Raw genomic sequence first — 22276 nt, forward strand, 5'->3', positions numbered from 1 at the left:
TCTTAAGCCGGAAGTTAGGGCTCTCTTAAGTGAATTTGTGCTGCGCATGCGGCCACCGGAAACAGCTGTTCCGTGCAGACCATCAGCTGCTGTGCTCCATTTTGTTTATGTTTTGATGGCGTTTCGTTTTGGCTTTCGCTTCGGAGTTCTCCTTTTCCTTTCACTTTTTCTTTTGCGTTTTTCTTGAGACGAGGTTAAGGTCAGGCCAAAATCTAACAACAGATGGCGTTTTTGTTGCCGCGAAGGATACGCGTCCCAGGAGCACCGGTAGTAATGGTAATGGCTTTCACTAATTTATGCACTTTGGCCCACGTGGCGTATGCGTAACACTACCAAGTACCAGTCAGTCATAAATCATCGTTTCAGTTAAAGGTGCGAGTGGTTCAGTGGTTGGAAAAACTTTAATTTATGGCTGCTTTGAAAATATTGTCAAGGCTGAACAATCATATCAAACTTATTAGGTATATATATTTATGTTTCAAGTGTACTAAATCCTTGAATTAGTGTTGCTCAAATTAAGAGCGTCACAAATGGCATTCTCTCTGGTTGAACTAAACCTCAGAACTGCTGCCAATCTGTGGGCTCGTTTCTATTATTTTACCTAGTCCCAAATAGCTGGCCATTTGTCAGGCAAACACCCGTAGATTTTAGTGGCGGCTCAGACGCTTCTCAACCGTCTGTGGCCAGAATTTATGGCCGGTTCCCTTTATGCAAATGGAGCCGGAGAAAGTGTCCAAGTGGTAGGGGAAATGGCAGTAGAGAAAGTGTCGCCTGCCATGTTACAAGCGCATGACAATCACTTTTGCTTTTACTTGTTTAATCCTTTAAGACGGTTTCTGTCGTCCCACAGGCAGTCCCTTTCTTTTTCGTCCTTCTTTCTCTGCACTGCTGTTGATTTTGGCCAAATTGAATTTATAATGCTGGCGGAGGTTTCTCTATATGCCCCAGACAATTAGGGCCCTAAAATGCGCGTTAAGATGGTGGACCAAAAAAATACATAAGAAGCTGGCTTCAAAATGATGGTAGTTACAATTTTTCTTATTCATTTAATTCATACCCCGTTTTGGAAGTTTTCTTTTGTTTAAAAGATTCAAACATAAATATTTTTAGCACACTCACATAGTTTTATGTCTAGATAGCAGATATATTATGGCCATCGTAACCCAAAATGAAGTGATTACTAACGAGGGGTAGAACTTCCGTAACGGCGAGAAGTGCCTCCGGATTTCGAACCGCCAAATGGCCGCTGGAAATGCGCAGAAAATATATATCACAATGTGCCAGCGTTTTACTCGTATTTTCGGGGTGCAGCAGATACACTAATATAGGCAAAAAGTTTTCCTAGCTGCAGGAAATGGGTGGAAACTGCAACAAACTGCATAATTAGTGCAGAGCTGGGTCAAATGCAAATCACGAAGAAAATGCTGATTTTCTGCTGCTGAGGAAGCAATGAATTATTGTGAAATATTAAAATGAAATATTAAATGATTAGATTGGATGGCTCGCCTTTAAATATGTTTAATGGCCAAAATGTGATAACGTGCCATATCTAAACTTAAATTTAGGCAACTTCAGTTTAAAATGTAATTGTGTATCAAGGGAGAAACAAATTTCTAATTAAATAATTCACGAGAAAACACTTGCTGGCAATTAAATTGAATTCCTATAAAACATTGTTCCTATCTATTGGTTTCCCCGAAACACGAATAAAACTTCCATAGCTTGGCATGTTTTTCAATTAAATAAAAGAATTTATCGCTGCATATTCTGCGAATATTTGCATCCATAAATAATGAAACAAAAATTGGAAGTAAAAAACCAGCATTGTTGGCCACCCAAGCGAAAGCGTATGTGAGGGTGTATGAAATCAACGAAATGGATAAAAGCTGAAAAATGAATAGAAATCCAAATGGAAGGGATTTAATAATTTAATAATCATTCAGTCAATTGTGTGTGATATTTCTATATGTTTAATATTCAAACACATTTTTATTGGAGTGTACCAATCTGCTGTGTTACTTTATTCGATTTTCCATATGTATTTGGCTTTAAGCGTGTGTGCATTGTGCTGACAGCTTGAACAGAATTTGTATGGCACGCACATATGTTCATGCCAATCAAGTTGGCCTAAAACAAAAGCCAAGACCGCAAGACTATATTAATATTTTGCTTTTAATTACACCATGAAATTTTTGTTTCATTGGAATGGCCTAGTAATGCACTTTCCCTATATTCAATCGCATGACTTATTCACTACTTTGTTTTGCTTATCTGATGCAAATAGTAATTGACCTACTGAATCGTGATAAGCCCACTAAGTGATTCGGTGTATTTAAGCCTACTAAATTATTAAACTAGAAATATTTCAGTCCGTTTATGTAATGTTTGCGTTACACAAGTTGTCATTTTGCAGCGGGGGAGAAGTGCATTGTTGTTTACAAACAAAACGTCAGCCGAATACTAAACATTTGGCTTTCAGAAAAAAACGTGTCAGCCAATGTTTCGCCCAGTTTTCAAACAGGAATTGCCAATGAAAGTCAACAAATCCCAGAAGAGCAGCGCGCGGTTTTCGGCACTGGGAAAGGGTGAATAACTTTTCACTTAGCAATATTATCTTTCACTGGTTTATTCAGCATTTTTTCCAAAGTTCCTCTCAATTCCCCGCTCGTGGTTCTAAAAAAAATGACAGAATTCCGACTGTAAACAAAAGCCGATATGAAGCGTATAAAATGGAATTGGCGCCCGCTGACAATATCCATATCCGACAGCCGAAGCCAAAATTATTTACAATAACAGCCAGCAGTAAGTCGTGGCGATTTCGATTTGCATTTTATTCGGAGCGTTGGCGTTTACGGCCACAAGGACACTTTCCACTTGCTAATCTAAACATAGGAAAAGTACGGCGGAAAAACACGGAACACAGGGGCGTGGTGGCACATAAAATTATGGAAAATCCCAAACGTAAAAGTTGTCACGGGCAGGCAAAGCCACAGAAATGAGTTAGCACGTTTTTCGGAATTAAAAATGCTGAAACGGCAAACACAAAAGGCAAATAGAAGCTCGACGGGTAGCAAAGAAAAGTGTATAAACAAGATGGAGAATAAGGAAACAAAATACGACAGTAAATTTCCCAGTTGATGGAAACAGCGTGCTGACCCACGCTGGCCAAATTTTCTTTAATGCGGCTGAAGATTTAAATTTATTAGACGAGCGGAGCAAACTAATTTATGCGAGCGACCACAAAATGCCAGCGGAAACGGAAGTGGCGCCTACCAAAGAAAGGGCGTGGCCATGCAGCTGGGTGGGAGTCCCCCGTTTTAGTGCCGGGTCCTGTCAACAAATTGTGCGGAGTCCGTGGTCAGTAAGGCAGAAACTTAAAGATGAGACGAAACAGACCTAAATGAGTTCCAGTTAATACACTTAGCAGGGTTGGGCATTTGGCTACTTTGGAGCTGGTATCAATACATAAGTACATAAGTGTAGGAACATTAAAATTTTAGTACCTAAAATTTGATAGTAGCAAATTGTATATGGTAAAATCTTTTTTCTAACAATTTATATCCGGAAAATACTAGTTTACTCTATTAATATCTCTTCTCACAGTGTTTAATTTTATTTAATTATACCATTTGCAGTTATATTTTTGGAACCTTTTCAATAGTTCTAGTTCTTTGTATGAATGAGAGTCAATTTCTTAGCTAAGTTTGTATGCTCTGCCTGCCAACACTAGCCCATCAAGTAGGTTCTTATGTCCTTGAACAAATTTTCCGCCCCGACTGTATCTCTCGACTTAAAAAACACAAATGCAGCGCCGGAGGCTGCTGTTCATTTGGTGTAACCAAGTCGAGTGCTTTTCCTGCTCCGCACTTTCCTCAAACAAAAGCTCATTAAAGGACCTCTGACTCATTTTCGTTACTCGGCAGCTGCTTCGTTTGTCATGTTTCGCCACTAAGTGAAATGTTGTGCCATTTGCAAGTTGAGTAAGTTGGTCGCTACTGCGTTCTGAGTTTATTTTAGGTTCAGATACAGCAAACACCCAGCACGACTTGTGGCGGATGCGTAAATCGGGTCACGGACATAATAACAATAAACCCGAATTGTTCAGTTGATTAATTCAAACGGGAGCTGGAAAGAATTTGCGGTCAGTTCGGTGGCAGTTCCTTCAACTCGCCTTTTTTTGCGTGTCAATGACTGTGGGTCGTCGTCTGTGGAAATCAATCTGGATGCCATGCGCTCATTGAAATCGAAAGGCGTCACGTAGGCGTCGAGTAAGCAAGGGGCATTTGAAAACCTCAGAAGTTAAAGAGTTTGCTAGTTTGAAAAGTTCTGATGGGGGTTACTGGTGATAAATGCTAAAAGCACCTGCACCTGGAAAACTACACTCCTCAGATAATTTGCAAACTAGTCAGGCGTGACTGCACCAAAAGAAATGAAAGCCTAAAGATGATACGATATACCAGAAAAAGCTGTTCTAGCTTAGGCAGCACTCCTCTCTTGTAATACTTATTTTCATTTGATCTAGTATAGGATATTTAAAAATAATTACATATTGTTATATATTTTTTTTTATAAATATAAAATATTTATGATACATAAAATACAGAATTTGGCTGCCCTCCTTAAAATGTCTTTTCTATTTCCATTAAATGCTGGTGCGCACATTTTGCTGTACTTTTTATCGCACATCCGCAGCAATTTGGTGGTGGTCAGTTTTCGTTCCATTTTCGTCCTTTTTTGATGCAGATCCTTGAGCCTCGTACCTTGGAGAAATCTGCGTAATGGCGACGTGACGGGAAAGCCAGTTTGCATTTTTCAAGAGCTTTCAGCTCAGGCCGGTCCAAGTGTTTTCCTTCAATTTTCCACCCGCTGTGTGGCCGGTAATTTTTCTTAGCTCTAGTCTTGACGGCCAGGTGTATTAATTAAAAGCAACAGCTGCATAATTTAGGAGCGCGGTGGTAGAATAATTTAATCAATGTCCTTGGCCCTGCAGGTGCTCCTATGGGGCGTATAAGTAATTCAGTTATTCGGTAATTCACTTGCTGAATCAAATGATAAAAGTGTTGGATAGAGGTACAAATTAGTCCCAAATGCAAGTTTGCTGGTTGCTCATGCAAAATTAATTATCTTGCCTGTGAAGTCGTTTCGCGAAACTTTTCCGCTGAGTGCTTGTTAGCTGCTTGTAAATTATTAAGTCGAGCATATAACTCAATTAAGAGAAAAATATCGAAAAATAAATCTGTTTTATTTGCAGTACTCATTCCTTAGATTTCCTAATCAAAATTAATGTAATTTCTGACACTTGAGGCTGCAGATTCATGGCTTGCTTGCATTTTAAATACGCATCCTTAAACGAAAACGCCAAGCATTACGACTCTTGTGACAACAACAGCACGGAATCCATTCTGTGCACTGAATTATAAATAAACCGCATAAATAAGCCTCAAGTCAGCAGCAAATGTAACTCCCACAAGAGCCACATGCAAATGCCAGGCTAACAAAACACAACATTCATTTCAATTTCAGCTAACTGCGACACTCATAAAAATTCCAAACATAAATCGAATTAGCAGATGAAATAGCAGGCGGGTTTGGGGAGATAGAAATAATAGGAGTGTTGCGTAGAAATTAATGCATTTCTCGATATAACGCTGATTGTTTTCAGCCGGTCTGTAAACTAAAGTTAACTCATGAAGTATTTTTCAAGTAAACACAGAAGTGCATGCGAGAAATATTAAATTAAATCCATTTTGCTTCATAAGCATAATATTTGTGCAGTCTCAGATTAAAGCCAACAATTACGAAGCCCTTTAGTCATTTAAAATGAAATCGAATAAAACCATTCCCTGTGGAAGGCGCCTTTAAACTTTTCCTTTGCGTGTGAGATACTCGTATGAAAGTTTTGCTGATAGTCACGACGTATAAAACTGACACGTGCCTCGGATGCGAGTGTGCATAGAAATTCGGAGCATTTAATTTTCAGCAGGCTTGACTTTAGTTTTCTCCGGCTTCCTGCTTGGCATTCTGGCGGTCCGTCCCTTGGGTCAACAATCGAAATTAAATTTTCGAATATGCGCTCAACATCTTGGCAAGCTGTAAACAATGAGCAATTTTCCAACTGGGACAGGCAATATCTTTTGATGAAAGCGCCCGAGGACCTCGGAAGTTGTGCCAAGTGTGAAAAGCTCGGGAAATTGGGTGGATTGGGGGGATGCGGGGTGCCTGCCAAGTTATCTAGCATCCGGCACATAAAGTGCCATAACTGGAAATTAATTTGAGGGCATTCAATCGATCAGCTGCTTAAAGTCGCATCGTCCTCGACTGGCTGGCTCCTTTGAATGCGCTCTCCACTGCTTTCTCCTGCGGTTAATTACTATTATCATTTTTGCCAAGTCACCTGAAGAGTCCTTCGGCGTGGGAATCCCCACCTGCGCCCCCTTCGGCAGTCTGCGGTGGCTGCAAATATTTAATTATACTCTCAACCGCAGAACGCGTCGAAGGCTAATTGGCCTTCTGTTGCTTCCGAGTCGTGTGTGTGTGTTTGTGTGTTTTTCATAAATGAAGCATACTTCCGGGAGTTTCGGGAAAGTTTTCCGGTTTCTTCTAGCAGATTTTTAGGTGGAACGTAGAAAAGTAGCTTCTGTTTATTTTCATAATGCGCCTGGCCAACGGGCTTTTTCCAATTGTTTTCACAGTATGCTCATCTGTATTATTTCTACGTTTGCTTCCCATTCAGCAAATACAAGGCAAATAAATTCGGTGAAACTAAGTGAGCAAATAAAAAGTTTAACTTCGAGCAACTTAATATGTATGAATGAAAAGAAAGAAATTTTTAACGAATGTGAAAAGTTTTCGAAGGTCCACAATAATGGAAGTTAAATAAAAGAAAAGTACACAGCCAAGGGGAAACATGAGAATACTTCTTTCTCGTAAATTTCGAGGCCAATTATTCCGAATTCCTTTTAACAATAAAATACCATCCATATAAATGTAAGTGAGGTGTGGGAAGTAACTTAAGACTTCATTACTTCAGATTAATCCTTTCACTGCAACAGTAAAACCCCGGTATGTGAAAAGTTTGTTTGTCGAAAATCGTAAATATTTAATCAATTAATCATACAAACACACTCTAAGACCAGAGAAATGAGTCGTGTTCGTAAATGAAATAAATTACCCATACAAAATAATAAATAGAATATTTACCGAACAGATGTGGCCCTAAATTTATTTTCCCTCAATATTACATTTTCGTGATTATGTCGTAAAATGCGTATTAACTGCCACAAGCCTGGGACCCAAGTGTTCATTTTGGCAGCGGAACAATGATTCTCGTGGACCCATTTTAAAGTCAAAAGTTGGATGGCGCCTCACTTTCAGCCTTCGTCAGTTACGGGTCAAAAAGTGGGTTGAAAGTGGGTCGAAGTGGGCCAGAACCGCAGAACCGGCCCAATGAGCTGTTTTCGGCTTAATGGGTGGCATAAATCATAAGCCAATTGACTTGGCCGACTGCCCAGAGAGCCATGAATGACTCTAGTGCTGATCCCTTTTATGGCGTGCGAAACATTTCAGCATCATTTCATGCACTCCACAGCCTACAACATGTTATTATTTTTTCCATTTTTCGGGAGCCTTTAAATATTTTATAGAATCGAATGCTGGAGGCCAGGCACGTTGTAAAGCTGAATAAGGAAAAGGCTTGTGTTGACACAACTTTCAACTCTTTGGGGGTTTTTTGTTAGCCCCAAAATTAATGAGCTTAGCGCGCCTAGGGAATTTCCCACAAAACGTCTTCGACTAATGTTTTTTAATGAGTAAATCTGGCTTTGATTTTGCGAGTTGTTTGATGTAATCTTAAATACTGTGGGAGCATTTCATTAGCAGTAATTCTTCAGCGTGACAGAGCTAAACCAGAGAAATTCCTTTTGTTCTTCTTTGTCAGCAGCACACATGGCGTATGATTAATGTTTGCCACAATCTTTGCGTGCGTATGTGGCACGATTTGAGATTTTAATTAACAAAGTCAAATGATTTTCTGCGGCTTGGGCAGCTGCAAATATGTTATTATTACCAAATAAACGAAGTGTACTCGCTCAATCGAACATGCAAATATCGAACCTAATGGAAATTTATGAAATTCCGTGTGCAGTTGGTCCATTAACTCGATTAAGCTGCAACTGATGTGGTCTGGATTCGTATTGGTTTTGGCATGTGGTTTGCACTCGTATTCCGTATTGCGGAAATCAATAAACGAAATGAGTGTTAGAAATGCAGATTGACGACTAATTTATTCATCTTTTATTGCAACTCATTCACTTCAATGGCAGCTGTACGCCATTCCGACGAAGTAATTAACTCAACAAGTCAAGTTGAGTGCCAAATCCCGAGCAAATAAACCCAGGCACACAAGGACGAGCCTTCAGCAAATGTCGGAGGAATACGAAAGATGGGAAAATGGGGCTACTTTCAGGCCTGAAGGAAAAACAGCAAATATGTAATGAAGTCACGTAAACATTTTAATTTGGCATTAAGGTCCCTTACTCCCACGTTTCATATACATTTTCTGCTGACTGGGGAGATTCCATCGCGTAACGAAATACGTTAACGCGTTAACTTATTAATGGGGATGGTAATTGGGGACTCATAACATTTGTCACTGGACCTGCGGATACCGACTGGATTTACCTGTCTGTTTTTAGTGTTGGTCATTTTTTGCACAGCTCCATTTGGTCCTTAAATATTTAATGCTCATTCAATTTGTATGCGTATGCCATTTGACTGCCTTTTGGGTTTTTATACCCGTTACTCGTAGAGTAATAGGGTATACTAGATTCGTTGAAAAGTATGTAACAGGCAGAAGGAAGCGTTTCCGACCATATAAAGTATATATATTCTTGATCAGGATCAGTAGCCGAGTCGATCTGGCCATGTCCGTCTGTCCGTCCGTCTGTCTGTCCGTCTGTCCGTCTGTCCGTATGAACGTCGAGATCTCAGGAACTACAAAAGCTAGAAAGTTGAGATTAAGTATACAGACTCCAGGGACATAGACGCAGCGCAAGTTTGTCGATTCAGGTTGCCACGCCCACTCTAACGCCCACAAACCGCCCAAAACTGCCACGCCCACATTTTTGAAAAATGTTTTAATATTTTTTCATTTTTGTATTGGTCTTGTAAATTTCTATCGATTTGCAAAAAAACTTTTTGCCACGCCCACTCTAACGCCCACAAACCGCCCAAAGCTGCCACGCCCACACTTTTGAAAAATGTTTCGATATTTTTTCATATTTGTATTAGTCTTGTAAATTTCTATCTATTTGCTAAAAAACTTTTGGCCACGCCCACTCTAACGCCCACAAACCGCCCAAAGCTGCCACGCCCACACTTTTGAAAAATGTTTTGATATTTTTTCATTTTTGTATTAGTCTTGTAAATTTCTATCTATTTGCCAAAAAACTTTTGGCCACGCCCACTCTAACGCCCACAAACCGCCAAAAACTGTCCTTCGCACTTACACTAGCTGAGTAACGGGTATCAGATAGTCGGGGAACTCGACTATAGCGTTCTCTCTTGTTTCGATTATATTTATGCTTGCTATCTTTTTTCAACGTAGCACAAAAATCAATAGATAGTTGAAAGTTGGACTTGCTCAGCATCTTAACAAATTTGTCAAAGCAATCAATGAAGTTGAAGGAAAGATTTGTCAAAGGTCAGCAGTTGGCTGATTGAGTGCTAACATAATCTTATTTCCTTTTATGTGTTCCTTTAGTTTCTTCGTCATCAGTCACAAAAAATTCTTTAGTTACAATAGCTCATTGTAACCCATCTCTTTTTTGCATAGCTTTATTTGTATGGCTTCATAAAGCACATTTGTCATGTGAATTCGTAAAATATTCTCTTAATCAATATTGATTTAATGAACATCAAACACGTTGTTTGATCAAAATCAATTCTAATAATTGATAAGCCTCTCGAGCACCTTTCATCTCATTGCTTCAAATCAATATCCCGTCACATTTTCATAATTAAAAGTAATCATACGCATCGTGGGCCTGCGATTTCCCGACTTTGTCGTTCTTGATATTTTCCACGAATCGGAGGAGCAATCGCCTACTGACAGATGCCTCCGATGTTCCATGTTTGTGGAGGCGAAGTAAGAATTGCAATCTTTGGTTTGCAATCAGGACGCCATTAGAAATTAAAGTATCATTAAAAGGCCTTCAAACTAATTTGAAAAAGCCAGCAATAGGCTGCGCACAAAAACATTGACAAAAAGGAAAACTTTTCCTGGACGAACCCTAATAAAATCAGGAGGTAAAACCGCCTGTGGCCAAAAAAGGTTCATTCCTCTGCGTGGGTAAAGTTTTTAAATCCATTAAGTGATTTAAAAGTTTCCAAAACAGTTTCGGGCCATGGCTAAGATATGTGGGCACAGCTTAAAGTCGCCAGCTCATTTTACCATCATTTGGTGTGGGATTTATAACAAAATTTTCCACAGGCCATAGGAAATTGATCGAATTTAACATTTCCCACTTGGATTTCCGTTGCAAAGATGACAGCCGACATCAGGAATCAGCATCAATCCTAAAAGCATCGAAGCATCAAGGGTCAAATCAGTCCCCACTCCTCGAGACATTAGCATGTTATGCTCTATCTACCGCAACACATAAACCAACACGCCATCTAAAAGATGCGTACACAGAGGGAAACCTCTCTGTTTCTAAATAAACTAAATAAAATATTAAAGTAACTAAATAAAATACAAACTATTTATATTGTTGGGAAAATCCTAATAATTTTAAAAATATATTTTAGTCAGTTATTACGTTCTGTAGCCATTTACTTTAAGATACTCTGCTCTGTTCGTGGAGATAGTTATTTTTCTGTCTGATTAAAGCACTAAGCCAACATTCCTCGACGCCTTCAAAGGAGCCGCCGCAGAGCGGTTAGACGGGAAAGCGGGGATTTTCCCACCGTCGGAGATTTAGATGCAGACTACACTGATGGGTGCTGGTTGGATGCCTGCATATTGATTTAAGGAGGCGCCAAGGCGAAAGCTCTCCGGATTCGCATTTAAATTGAAATGCAATCAAATCGAAACTGGGGGTGGCGATGAAAACAAGCGGGCTTAACAAACTACTCGCTGGAGGAGTTCAAAGACTCGGTCGGGTAAATATATGCAAATGCAGCCAGATTCTAGAACTGGTTGTATCTGCAGGTCACCCTCGTGTCATCCGTGGCTGGCAGTGCAAGAAGGACAATCAAGCACTCCATTGAACAGCATGGCGAAGCCAAGGGCCCAACTTCAATCCAAATGCTAAGTCCTGTCCATGGAGATTTGCATTAAAGCATCATTTTTTGTGGGCCCTAATATAAATCGTTTTATTTGACAGAGCGGTGATGATATGCAGCTTTGCGAGGGCTCATTAAATACAAAAAGGTAATCACAGAGGACAAAATTAATGGCCATCCAACTGTCAACTTTATGAATCTGTCTGTCATGAGTGCACTAAATTCTTTTGTGGGCATACTTTTTATCTCTGGGCAGACAGGCTTACCTCGCTCAAAATTCATGAAAATCATCAAAGCAGTAACCTTTCATAGCGTTCACAGAATTCCCTGAATTATGTCTCTTTTTCGAGATAATAAAGACAAAAACTGGCTCTTTTATCCTTAAGTTTCATTTCGGGAATGTAAAACATCCATTTAAAAGTGGTCGGTCATTTTGCACTATCAAAGAAAAGGCTTTCCCACAAAATATTTTGAACCCTCAACATGTGGAAGGGGTGCACAGAAACAGAAATTTGACTAATTACAGTTTCCTCGCCCAGACAAACCCACCCACTGGTCGATGTGCAGGCCCAAAGGCGAAATATTCTCTTACGCAACGGCAGCTATGCTAATTATGCTAATTCCTGGCATTTCCAGGCTGGCCAAAATCACATTACGTCGAAAAGTGGGCGCTGCAATGCAACATCATTCCATGTAATTTACTATAAATAACATTATATCTAATCAGCCCGGGATTCAGGATTCAGGGGGCTCCAGCCCATATTAGTTGCATTCATTGACTGCAATTTGCATAATGATGCTGACTTTCGGGCACAGACATCAAGCCGGGCTCAAGTCCCAATTATGTCTGCTACATTTTGTTTAATGCCCTCAATTTACCAGCTCAAAGTTATCTCTGCAGAGTGGAAAACTCCCCAGGCAAACTCGAGTGGATTGCATTCCGTCGGTTGCCCAGGATATTCGGCCAATTAGTGTCCTTGTGTGGGCTCCTTTTGCATTAGACTCTCCTCCCCTCCTCACTCGTCACACGTCACGTATGCGTAATGTAAAATAATTTACGCTCAACCGGTTCCTAACACCATGCAGCAAGTTATTCAAAAACAAAATACAAATCTCAGCTTTAAAAAAAAAAAAAATTGAAACACCAATTAAAAACGTATTTAGTATTTAGCTAATGATCATATTAGAGAAATGAAAAGCTGTTGCCTGGTGTAAGATGACCTCTGACCTGTTGCCTGAGCTTCAAAATTAATGGCATTTTAATGGCAAAAGTCTCAGTTGGTGAATGAGCAAGAACTGGAAAATTAAGAGCAGATTAAATGGGTAGCGCAGCTTACCTTTCAAATTCCTTAAAGTAAAGAATAATTGGCTTAGCTTATAAATGTTAAAAAGAACTTGATGAAGTAAGATTAAATCCTTTAACCTTTTTTTTTTCACCCTTCAGCCCTTTGTGATATGGAACTTGTTCCACTTTACCCCAACTTCACAAAAAGGTATTGTTTTCGTTTCATCGGAATTCCACATTTTCGAGACTTTAAGTACATAAAGTCGTCGTAGTGAAAGTTATGATTAATAAACTTCTAAATGCGCAATGGAAGAGCAAACAAACAAAGCCTGTCATAAAACGCACATAATAAACAATAAAGTTAAGCCTTCTGCGTAGTTTCTATTAGGACAATAAACGACCTTGAAGGGCCCACAAAATAGTTAAATGACGAACGAGCAAATCCAAGAGCTTCTTCCGGCACTTTTGCTGACAAAACACTCCTTCGCAAGCTGATTGGAAAGTGTGCTCATGTAAATATTTTGATTGCTTTCCTTGTTCCGAGCTCATTAAGATTTAAATTTAATTCGATTTCCTTACTGCAGATAACCTTCATGAATGTTGTATCACGTGCATAATGCGTGTGTCCCGAAAATCGTTTTGTTTATCTGCCCCGTTAAAGTCTTGCCTTCCTATAATCGTTTTGTTTACAGCGCTTCGCGTGGGGGAGTATCTTTTTTTAGGGCCATTTCCCTGAGGTACTTCTGTGGCAGTACCGTAAATGAAAATTGCCTTGTATGCTTTGGGGCCTGGAAAACGAGGACACGGCTCAACAAGTAGGTTGTGAAAATCTGCTTTAAAAGTCCTGGCTAAAAATCACAATTCATATTGATACCACCATCAGCCGATTTCAGCAAGGACCTCTGCCAGGACTTTTGCTCCAGCCTGGGGCGCGTAGCTTCAGGGTCATGCAGCCATCGCCATCGCCATTCAGATTCGATTGCAGCACATTCGTGACCTGGCCGGTTTCCGATTGCGTCGATTTGTTAGCCCGCAAGTTTGCGGACCGCTGACCTTTCTCCGCCGTATTTGTCGTACCTGACCGCAGCTGCGAAAACTTTCATTTCCGCACACAGGCGGCCATGCGTGGACATATGTGCACGGCAACATAATTTTATAGATTTAAATACTGTTTTTACTTACGAAAAACCATGAATTAAAGTGATTTTAAAATCAACAGTACAAATAAGGTGAATCAAATATTCAAATGAATATAACTATATTTTTGGTTATAATTAAACAAAATAAGGTGAATTATATATTCAAATAAATATATCTATGTATATTTTTGCTTATAATTAAATATATATTGAAGAGCATAAGCCATTCCTAAGATTAAGCCTCAGAGTAAAATAAGAGTGGGTTTTTATGAATTCACAAATCGCTTACTGGCTTTATTTGTTGCGGTGTATTTACGTTTGTGGTTCGCCCCTTTGGTACTCGCCTGCCTGTGGTTGTGGGTGGTTGTGGGTGGTGCGGTGGTGCGACGACCATTTCGCAACTATTTCCTCCATGCAATCCCTGCTGATGAGTGTGTGCGTGAGTCCGTGCATTATTTTAGAAATTTTCACTCACCCGCACACGTAGAGCTGCCGGGCAGCCGGAACTCCGGCCGTAGATCTATCAGTGCGATGGAATGGCGTGTCCAGGGCATATGCACCCTGGGCAAGGAGAATGAAAGTTTTCGGTATTCCAACCTTTTTTTTTAAAATTTCCCCCACAACAGCAGCACCGTGGGAATTATGAAGAAACGCCATTGGGAGCGGGAACTTTCGTGATTGCAGTGCCATGAAAACATATCGCATAAATCCTATTGAATTGTTGGCAACAAGCGTTGCGAGTGCAACTTTCGAATCAATTTGTAGCCGGCGTGCTGTAATTAAAGTTTCGTAACTTATTTCTGTGGGGTTACGGCTGAAATGGCACAAATTTGCATAAGCGCCATACCTCATCGGATTATGAAGGGTGCAATGAGGGACAGGACCTGCAGAAATTTCCATATGCCAAGAGGCTCAAATAATTAAATTAATTTGCTGTTCTGAATGCCACTGCCAAGTGGTGAGGTCAGTGAATGGAAATTAATTTCCTCCCAAATACTTACAAGGAGGAAAGGAATTGTGGAATTATGTACTCTTCTGGAGATGGACAGTGGAATTTATTATTTTAAGAAATATTATTTCCATAGTAGATCCACATCTCTGTCCAATTGTTTGTAGCTTAACTCACGCATACCCTCTCAGCCCTTTTTTCGGGTAAACAATAAAAGGAAAAACTTACCACATACCAGTTGTAATTTTCTGCTTGAGTGCGATGGGTGAATATGGATGGGTATATACTCCATCGTATATATATTCCGTATATGCAGGCATGAATATTAATGCCGTATGAATAAAAGTTGCCTTTTGTGCGTTCGCATTCATTACGCAATTTTGCCGGCTTGGCAAAGAAAATTCTGTGCGTTTTCCCGCAGCATTGTTTCCTATTAACTGCTGTTGTTTGTCTTTCGTATTAAATATTTGCACGTGTGAAGGCCATTTACTCTGATTAATCTGCACTTAAGCAAGCAGCAGCAGCTCAGTATCTGAGTGTTCAGAATCAGAGGACTTAAGCCGCTTTAGGATTCAGCAGGTAGAACAGATTTCCGTATATGATTCATGCGCCAATTTCATCCCAACTAATTGCCCCATCAATTGCCGTAGTAATAGTCCAAGTTGTTGGTCCAAAACTGGTGTCCAAGAGTTTTTTTGCCCGGGGTTCAATGATTTTTTCATGATAATTAAACCCAAGTCCTTCATTTCACTTAGGACCCCGCGGGCTTAGCGACTAATAACTTGACAACCGGCCACGTTGCAGACGGATTGAGTTTTCAATTTAATTAAATCCCGCGTCAAATGAAAAGGGCCTGGGAAAGCCGAAGGGAAACTTTCGCACCATTTGTCACAAAAGCAGCGGACCATTAAAACTGAGGCACAAGTGTCAAGGGCCAGCGAAGAAAAACCAAGAAAGATATAATATATATATAAGCTCGCATTTTCAAAGGCGAACAAAACTAATTCGCATCAATTTCAGGGCCATCAAGTACGCGATTGGGCACAAAGACAGTGAGGGAAAGTCATCTCAGATATCCGGACTTAGCTTTGTCTTCTGACAATTAGACTCGTGAACTCTTTATGGCCATTCCAAATTAGGCACTTATGATTTAAATTATTTTCCAGTATTCTGCTCTCTACCAGTTTCTCTTCTGCAAATTAAATATGCATTTCTGTATATATTTTTAAAGCGCTCCTCTTTCTAATGATGTTTCCCCACCCGATCGAAAAACAAAGCATTTATCAATGGGCAAACCCGGTGCCTATCAACATTTACTCCCTATTACGTTATTGCTCATTCAATTGCTATCAATTTAAAAATAATATTTACACACTCGTATTTCACGATTCCCTTTTTCGTACTCTTAAGGCCGATTTTCCGGTTTTGCCGCAGTTCAAAGAGGAAAACTGGAGGGTAAAACCCAAACACGAGACGCATATAAACACTCGCATTTTGTAGCCCATACGACTTTGATGCCTTGGTGGGTGGGTGGTGATGTGGGTGCCGATACAGTGGGTGGTTTTCAGTGGTTCGGTGGTTTGCGGCAAGGAAGTTTGCATGCTCGCGACATGAGAGCTCGCATATTTCCCAAGTGTTTTTTGGTGTTGGCGCTGCGGTTATGAGCTGTTTATGCAACATTGCGCGGTTTTATATTAATATTATTAAATATTGAGATTCCTGGATATTGCCAAGAAAGTGAAGTGTATCTTAAAGAAAACGCGTTGATTGCAAGTTGAAATTCGATTCTTGATAGGGAAAATAATATACCACATTCATGGATTAAATTTCAGTGTGGTTTCTAAGGTGTGTTATCTTAAAACCCTTTGAATATATTTTTAGTAAGTATACAAAACAAATAAAAACGAATTGAACAAATGATTTTGTATGGACTTCATACTGTAAATTTTATTTAATAATTTTAGAGTACCTGAAATTCGTTTAGACATTTTCCTATCTTTCCATTGCTTGTTTTCCCCTCTTATTCCGATTAAGCAATGCATGTAATTCTCGGTATACATTTGCTGGATTTAAATTGCTTGGCTGGGATCTTGGCATCATTTATTTGCTGTGGCATGTTGCGAATATTTTTGAAAACAATATTCGATTAGAACTGTGCTTCTTGTAAACATTTTCGAATAAAAGCAACGGGTATAATTGAAATATATACCTTGGAAACAATATTTCAAATGGCCCTTTCGCTTTCCCGGCTGTCAGCAGTCCATTACACTGCGTTCAAAAAGTTTGCACACTCTAATGTGTTTTGCTGTCAGCGTGTCACACCAGATATCCTTTCCATTGTTCGACATTCCTCGCTGGCTTACATCCTGGCTGGATGTCCTAATGCCACGCCCCCATATCCAGGTGCAGTTCGGGCGGTTGTCACATAAATAAAATTAAACGCCCGGCATAAATAGAATGTCAGTTTGCTGAATTTCCGTGCTGAAATATGGCAGCTGACCACATTGCGACATTTTTTTTTTTGGCTCTAGCTGCTGGTTCGCTCCAAGCCTTTAAGCCTCAAAAGCTCGGACGTGTCAGGCTCCGGTTTTGCCCAACACTCAGTTGAGCCATCAAATCTAATGACAGTCATCTAAAACAATAAGGCGCCCGGCTTCCGTTCACCGAGCAGTTAATTCTATTAAAATGTCAGTCGACGACAGCCAGCAGAAGATCTCGTTGCCAGCTGCTTACTGCTGGCCTACTGTTGTCTTCATTTGCATGTAAATACTTGGCCAGAGACACAGCGAAAAATATCTCTTCAAAAATATCTAAAATTATGTGGAAAATATTCTACATGTCATGACCAATATATCAATAAGAAACATTAAGCTGAATACAATCCAAACGCTTATACTCTAGTTGATACTCTCGTATAATAAAATGTTTTTGTTTAAGTGCATAAATCGAAGCTTCTTAGGGGTGTTGACTTGGCGAGGGAAACTTGTCGGTTTACGGAAAGTGTTTCTCGAACGATTTTCCACTCGAAGTGCAAACATTTAGGGGCTGACGCAAAACGTTCATTGCCCAAATTATACAAAATAGCTAAGAAATGTAAATTTATTTGGCCAACAAGGTATCTGTAGTTTGGTGGGGATATGTTCCAGAGCGGCACGTGGACAAGTCCGCTACACCCAGACCCCATTTTCCGTATTTTTCGGGGGTTTTCTTGGGGCTGCCACATGGCTTTAAATTGGCGTAGCATCGCAAACTGTTTGACACAACTGGGTCGGTCCTCAGCCTTTATTTTCTGTTGTTATGTTGGCAAACTGGTTCAAGGAGACAAACAACTGCAACTGCAACGGCAACGGCAACGCCGTCGTCACCGCAAAAATGTCGTACAAAATGGAGCAACAACTCAGTTAACGGCGCACCCACTCACAGATACGCACACATGCGGCCGCACACGACACACAGATACACACCCATACAGGCAAACACGGCACGGCTGTTGAAGTATTTTCAGGGCGCACGGGGCGTATGAGTGACAACATTCAGTGCAACGATTTTTTAATGAGTTTGGCAAAATGCAAAACAACGAATCTTGGATATACAGGAGTTTAGAGATGAGTGTTGTACAATTGAGGAAATGCTCCTTGAAATGTTGTCTAACATAAGTGCCTATCTCATGCAGCCGAAAGCATAGCAGGTGTTTGCTGAATAGAATAACCATAATACAAATACTTACCTGTGTTATATACATATTTAAATTTTTATTCAATTTAAATTCAGTGGGATGCCCAAAAGTTTCAACATACCTGTAAAAACATCCTTCACGGACGCTGCTGACAGGTGCTTTTCAAGCTACCAACTGCCAACTTTTTCTTAGCTGTTCCTTTGCCGCTATTCTTACCTGTAGACACCTTCAGCCAATTGGTGTACAAAGAAAAGCAAAAAGCGAGCCCAACAATTTATTCAACCATAAACCAGAAAAGTTTTGCCCATTTTCGCATACTCCGGAACAATTGTTGTCGAACGGTCGGTGGTCACGCCTTTAAGCCCGCCGCCTTTAACTGGGCCACTGGCATCCGTTCGCCATCCGAAATGACAAATAGCACGCAACCAGGCATTTGTTGCAGTGTACTGAACTATTGTAGTTGTGTAGTGTTATCCTTGTTTCCGTTCGCCGGCTGTGTGTTTAATGAGATTTGGGCCCGCACAAGTTGTTTGCATTTTTTTTTACGACGTTTTGGCTCGACATTGCGTGTCTTCAACGGATCGGCAGCCCAGAACTTTGTTTTGTTATTGAAAAGCAATTAAGTTGGCTTTAAGTAGTAAGCGGATCAATCTTGGGGAACTCTTTTTGGGGTCAATAGCTCTTTAAATTCAAAGGGTTTTTCCCAAGTGGTTTTTCCAAGAAAACCGTTCTTTAATTTGGACCTAAATTTTTAACCTCCTTAAACAGGCTTTAATCGTAAAAGGCGCACAAAAATCGGTGAAATAAATTTGAAAACGCTACAGCAAGTTGCGGATTATGCGAGCTGACTGCTGTTTGCTTATCTTGTCAGCTGTTGCCCCGTGTTTGCTTACAATCAATCAATTACCAATGGCACGTGCACTCGTCTGGCTCCGCTGGCTCTGATTTGGCAAATAAATACGAGTATTTTGCCATTTCCATGGGCCAAATGCAAATGCCTAACCATAGAGAAACATCAGCATAAATCAGTGTGGCCTTCGTCTGTCTGTAGCTGCCGGCTTATCCGACTGTCGCTGAATAATTTAGAATCTTTTTCATGGCAGTTCGACATTAGACACAAAAAAGTGTATATCAGATCGGGTGATAACAACTGATTCATTTAACTAATGAACCACTACAAAGGGCAGAATAATTTTTTTAGTTTCCAATCTCTTAAGTGAGGCATTTTAATTAAATCCCAAGCAGTTCCTCATCCAATAGAAAAAAACCCTTCCCTTTCACCACCTTGGCAACGAAATTTGCGCAATTGAATATTCCGTTTTGGCTGCCAGCTGTGGCGTGGGCCATAATTAAAACATTTATCAACTTTGTTGACAAATGACTACAGTTTGTTTGTTCTACGCGGCACACGAACTAGCAAAAAAATCTATTGCGATTTAGGTTTTTTTTTCGCATTTACAGGGGGGCATTACGCACAGGTTACGTGAGCGTTTTAAAAAAACGTCTCCTTCTTGAAAAATCCCCAAGTTGATTAATGATTAGGGGCCTGAAGTTTTCCCCTGCCATTATTTGACATTGCAGCCCAATCTATCATGTTCAAGTGGTGGAAATGTTTTTGAGTTACCAATTTCCTTATAGTGGATGTATGATAATGTTTTTCTCCCATCTCGTAACTTGTCAAAAGCCGGGCTTGTAAACAATATGCACATGCTGCGAGGGCGTCAAGAGCCGCAGCTGTCAATGGGTTTTAGCTAACGACTTGGCATAAATAACCGCTGGCAACACTGCGTATGAGTAATAGAAATGGCCGCGCAGCACGAACAAATTCGCGAAGGCGTGTCAAGTTAATATAAAAGGAATTCTTTTCACGCGGTGTAAAATACAGGAAATTCTCGTACCCAATGTTAAAGATCCAAATATTATTTTTGCATGTCATTTTGAAGCACCATTTCGGCTGGAGTCCCTCAAACTTTGACATGCAGTTGTTTGGCAAACACGTTCACACATCGTGGCAGCATAAATTAGTTGCTAATTAGAGAGGAGCCGTTGGAAAATCTGTTTGCCGGGCTTTCCATTTGAATTTGAATTTTCTTCCCAACCCTCCGGGCAATTATGGTAATTTTTCTGCCCTTTCTGCTTGGCCACCAACTGGCGCTCACATTTTGGCCATTGTTAAATAGCCGAAAATTTTCACAGCCAAGGACTTTTGCCCCTACATTTTTTGGCCTTGATGTGCGCTTAATTCAATGAAATTTGTAGCAATTGCATTTAAAATTGCCGGGGGTTGATTTTATAATTAAGGCTACTGGCGATGATTCAGCGGAAATTGGTATGGAATATTAACATATTTCGTTGGAAGAAATTGTAATTTGATTTTTCGGCCAGAGGGTCTACTAGTAGTTACATAATAAGCTTTGCTGCAATTTAATAATTAGAAGTTGTTCATTTATTGCAAAAGCTTTTGGGGGTGAATTAAACGGAAATGATTGGAAAAGTTGTTTTCATGCTTGAATTTGTTTATTTTGCAAGTGATGAAGAACTTTAGAAGCTGGCATGCCGAGATAACCTAATTTATTAATCAAATGCAAAACAGTTTAGTTTCTTCATGATAAGTTATGCTTAAATTTAATACGTTTAAGAAGTCCACATGTTAGCAGCACCAAAATGACCCCAAAATGAACCAAATACATGGAAAAGTTTCGATGTTGCCGAACCACAAACTTTCCAGTAACAAATGTGTGACGAGCAAGGGGAGCTAAGGGATTTCAGGGACTAGTTCTATTTTCCATGTTTGTCCTTTGACCCTCGGACACTCGCTAGCCCAACCCCTTTGATTACATTTTCATTTATATCGCTTTTTCCATCCTGTCCACACTTTCTATCCGACGCTCCACTTCTGTACCTTCGGCAGTCTAAAAAGAGCTGCAAACTGAGTTAACTTGCACTTTCTCTACACAGGGAAAAATGGGAAATAGATAGAGCATTCTATGAACTTGCTAGGAAAATAAAACTAAGTTTCCAAATAAATTCGTAGAATTTACTACAAAAAGACATAAAACATTTTAGTGAATACATTTCAGTTGCCAGTTCATTTAATATGAACTGTTTCAGTGCCCTTTCGAACAAAGGGAATTTCCCAATCTGGAATCGTAAGAGTTTGTATGAGTGAGTTGTCGACCATATCGAATTGCCATTCATATATTTTCAATGGCATTTAACTGGCTATGCGTTGTAAGAGATGGACTCTATTGATTTAGGGCTGGTGTTTTTATTTCATTTCATCGGTTTGTGTCTGCAAATTGTAAATACAATTTGGGATTTACAGATGGCCCCCAAACTGTAATTCAAGGCAAATACCTGAGCTTTGGCTTATTGGATTGCAACCATAAATTGGTTTCTAATTGTGTTTTTCGAGGGAAAATATTATTACAGGGTCAGATCTGCAACAATATCTTGAAACTACAAATGAAAGCAGAGCCTTTAATCTACGGATGGCATCTCAATGAGTCTTAATTTTTGATCAATGTACCATTATTCTCAATCTTGTCGCTTTTTTGTTACGTTTTTAATAATTTGCATAATTCAGTTCATAAGATAAGCAATCGCAGTTGTGAGTCAATTTGTCCATATTATTATACTCCAATGAACAGATAAATGAATTCATAAAATCAAATCAGTGACAATTTCGAAACTGCCCGTTTATTAAAGCCTTGAAATACTGCACTTTTAACGCCCAGAGCTGTAAATTTAATGGTATTATGCAAGAAATGTCTGGCTAGAAATTGAATGCGCAACTCCTTCCACTCGAAATTGGGTGCTCCTTTATCAGAATTTATGGCAGGACCCTCGGGGCAGTAGAATGAATGATGAACACTTAGCATTTTGTAATTTTGAATTTGGCCTCTGACATCGCAATCGTTTCCGCGTACTTTCTGAGTTTGTAG

This window comes from Drosophila yakuba, chromosome 3L (genome assembly GCF_016746365.2).
Source record: "Drosophila yakuba strain Tai18E2 chromosome 3L, Prin_Dyak_Tai18E2_2.1, whole genome shotgun sequence".
In the NCBI taxonomy this organism is placed as follows: domain Eukaryota; kingdom Metazoa; phylum Arthropoda; class Insecta; order Diptera; family Drosophilidae; genus Drosophila; species Drosophila yakuba.